This window comes from Capra hircus, chromosome 7, assembly GCF_001704415.2.
Source record: "Capra hircus breed San Clemente chromosome 7, ASM170441v1, whole genome shotgun sequence".
NCBI lineage: Eukaryota > Metazoa > Chordata > Mammalia > Artiodactyla > Bovidae > Capra > Capra hircus.
This window is the reverse complement of record NC_030814.1, coordinates 19,247,099-19,251,107: the sequence shown is the minus strand read 5'-3', so window position 1 is coordinate 19,251,107 and position 4,009 is coordinate 19,247,099. Positions and strand designations below refer to the sequence as shown.

The 4,009-nt window shown below is 40.4% G+C and overlaps 1 non-coding gene across 1 annotated transcript; it reads right to left on the bottom strand.

The window, feature by feature from the left end:
- Positions 3,449 to 3,521, bottom strand: TRNAH-GUG. Its single transcript has one exon. It is a non-coding gene; the product is annotated as a tRNA-His (tRNA).

The following is a 4,009-nucleotide window of genomic DNA, read 5'->3' as shown; positions in this document are numbered from 1 at the left end:
TTGAAAGGAAAAGATCTGTTTGGAGGAAAGTCATTGTACTATCTAGAGTCTGAACTCTTCTTTTCTTATTATCTATTAGAGCACGATAAGTCTACAATTTTCTTTCTGCTAAAGCAAAACTCATAATTAAAATAAGAGCTCCATCACCATTATGACCATATGACTGTTGTAGTAAACTTGCAAAGCTGAAAATAAACATCCATGCTAATTGAAATGCTGATATTTTAATTAGTCTTAAATGTAGAGGATTTCTTCCAAGTGATAGTTCACACTGTAATATTTTCGTTGTTTCCTCTCTTACCCAAAAGAGAAAATTGGGAAGAATTGTCCTTTGAAATTAAATATTATCTACTTTCTTTTCTCCCTTCTCACTTTTCAGACTTCACAAATTAGCTTGAATACACTACTGAAGGATTGTCTGGTTACTGGAAGAATACACTTAAAGCAGAAATTGCAGTTTCATTTCAACTGTAGACCTACTACATCAAATTGAACAAGTTAGTAAATCCTTCCCACATTTGTTTTCTTCTTGGAAACTTCTAATATGGGCAATAAGGAACTAGAGATTAAAATGGGCTTCCCTAGAGTTTAATATATATTGAGAAATTGAGGTACATAGGGCATTATACAAAGAAGACATTTGACCCCTTCTGAGAATCAAGCCTAAAGATTATTGGATGCATGTAATATATATCTAGATAGATAGAGATATATATGTGTATGTGTTGTAGGTATAAATCATTGTAGTAAGTGATGGACTTGGATATATTAATATCATATAAATATTAAATACATGTTGTGCTGATACAACTTTCCCAAACTTTGTTCTTTGGGATACCAGTGTTTTATAATATGTCATATTCTTTGAGGGGAAAAAGGGGCTCCCTGTTGAAATAAAGGTAGACTTTTTTTTGGATATTTATAACATAAATTGGAAAACCAGAGACTCTGGGAAAGAATGCAGAGCTAGAACTAATGATTCTGAAACCTATTTTGTCTCATTATAATGATTAATGTAAAACTTTCATTAAAAATTTCATCAGTGTTCCAAATATACATTTGGAAAAGAAAGCTTTATACCAACAAAAATGTGCATTAAAACCTTGTAACACTTGTATTTGAACACTAGCTCAACTATTTAACTATAATACTAAAGAGAAAATATTTAGCTTTCTTAGATGTCAATTCTTATTTGCAAAGTACTGTGGGAGATACTATTTATGGGATGGGATGGGCGATACTATTTATCCCATCCTTGTTGTTTTTATAATGTGTGGCTTATGTGATGTATCAACTTACTGCCCATTCCACTTCTGCTCCACTATTTTAGTTGAGATTTCTTAAAAAAAGACAAAACAACAACAAAAACTTCCTATTTTCATAAGATTGAAGTCAGTGTCTTTGTTAGATAAATTCCACATATGAGATCATGAATTTCAAGAGCTGTCACTCAATATACAAAACTAAGAATCTGTATCAGTTAATAATGCATTTGGCTAGACGTCTTAGGAAATCTAAGAAGCGCTTAAGCAGTTTTTGTTTACTTTTCTTTTTCTTCTTTCCTATATGGCAAGAAGTCCAGATCAACAGTTCTATCTTTCTATTCCATCGTCATCATTTGCATATTGTATCATACAGCTCCTTTGCATGCCAACCACTTTGGGTGCAGAGTGTGGTGTGCCAGACCCCAGGTCCAGAGATGAGGGATTTTATTCAAATTTGAAAGTAGAGGGAAAGGCTAAAAACTCCAGGCATGCTTGGTCTGTCTGCCTAGCATGTGGCAGCTGCCAAGAAAGGACACCTCCATACTCACAGAAGATGATGGGCTGAGCTTAGCAGCAGCAGTGTGATCCAGAATGTGTGAGGACTATGAATATGAAAAAGAAACTTTTTTTTTTTGGTCCAATTCTTTTGTGTACTACCCACCAAATGACAATTTGGTGTCGGTTGTCAGGGGATGGGGCATGGGAGGAGAAGATGGTACCCTCACACAGCCAGCAAGGAACTCTCTGGACACTGACTGGGAGTCCTACAAATCAAACCAATCTAAACTATCTACCTGGTGGCTCAGATGGTAAAGAATTGGCCCACAAAGCAAGACATCAGGTTTCATCCCTGGGTTGGGAAGATCGTCTGGAGAAGGGTATGGGGGATAGCTACCCACTCTAGTATTCTTGCCTGGAGAATTCCATGGGCAGAGGAGACTGGCAGGCTACAGTCCATGGGGTCACAAAGAGTGGGACATGACTGAGTGACTAGCACTTTCTACTTTCCACAGGTCGAGGGTTCAGTCCTAGGAGACCACCTCCTACCCCCACCCCCACAATGTAGGTTGTTACCTGTACTTCTAACTCCCTGGCTACAAATTGGAGGTTCCAGTAACACCCTCCAGCTCAAGATGTCAACTTACGTTGTTACCGATATTTCTGACCAACCAGCTATAAATGAAAGGTTCCCACGACTTCCATCTTGGGTTTGACTGATTTGCTAGAGAGGCTTACAAGAACTCAGAGAAACATTTTACTTCTTAGATCACTAGTTTATTATAAGGGGCATAGCCCAGGAACGGCCAGATGGAAGAGATGCATAGGGCAAGACAGGGGAGAGGGCGTAGAGTTTCTGTGTTCTCTCCAGGAGCCTCACTCTCCCAGCGCCTCCACAGGCTCTCCCACCTGTCCTTTGGGTTTTTATGGGGGCTTCATTACACAGGCATAATTGACTAAATTATTGACCACTGGAGATTAAATTCCAACTTCAGCTCCTCTCCCTTCTCTAGATGTGGGGGTAGGGCCAAAAGTTCTAACTTTCTAATGCCAGGATTGGCTCCACTGGCAACCAGCCCCCATTCTTCACTGATTTCCAAAAGGCATTATTTAACATAATAAAAGATACCCTCCTTGCTCTTTGAAAGAAAGAAAGTGAAGTGAAGTCACTCAGTCCTGTCCAACTCTGCAACCCCATGGACTGTAGTCTGCACCAGGCTACTCCATCCATGGGATTCTCCAGGCAAGAGTACTACAGTGGGTTGCCATTTCCTCCTCCAGGGGATCTTTCTGACCCAGGGATCAAACATGGGTCTCCTGAATTGCAGGCAGATGCTTTACCCTCTGAGCCACCAGGGAGGCTTTACCCTTTACCCTTAGGCAATTTCAAGGATTTTGGGAGTGTGATCTGGGAACCAAAGATAAGACCAGATACAGATTTATTACTTTAAATGACAATATCACACTGATAGACTGAATTGAAGAGTTGATGACTTTAGACGTTAATTTATCTTTGGAACCTAGGGTAACTCTGGATCCAAAAGAAAGAAAGAAAGAAAATGTAATCGTTCAGTCGTGTCTGACTCTTTGCGACCCTGTGGACTGTAGCCCACCAGGCTCCTCTGTCCATGGGGTTCTCCAGGCAAGAATACTGGAGTGGGTTGCCATTTCCTTCTCCAGGGAATCTTCCTGACCCAGGGATCGAACCTGGGTCTCCTGCATCACAGGCAGGTGCTTTACCCTCTGAGCCACCAGGGAAGCAGAGAGAACCTTATTTTGGTGGCCCTACAATTTTTACCAAAGTTTTAAAGCATCTTGATTATAAACTGTAATGCTGGTAGACAGCATACCACATTGGTTAAGAACAGGACTTTGGTTTCATACACAGTTGGGACTTGAATCTGACCAGTGCTGTTGCTTATGTTTGTCACCTTGGGAAAGTCATTTTGCCACTCAGCTTTGATTATTTTTTCATCTAAAAAAGTGAAAATATTAGTGCTCTTTCCCTTTAGGGTCTTTTGGGAGGATAGTATCTGAAAATCTATTTAACAGACTTGGTACAAAATAGGGCTTCCCTGGTGGCCCAGCTGGTAAAGGATCTGCCTGCAATGTGGGAGATCTGGGTTCAATCCCTGGGTTGGGAAGATCCCCTGGGGAAGGGAAACAGCTATCCACTTCAGTATTCTGGCCTGGAGAATTCCATGGACTGTATAGTTCAGGGGGTTGCAAAAAGTCCGACACGACTA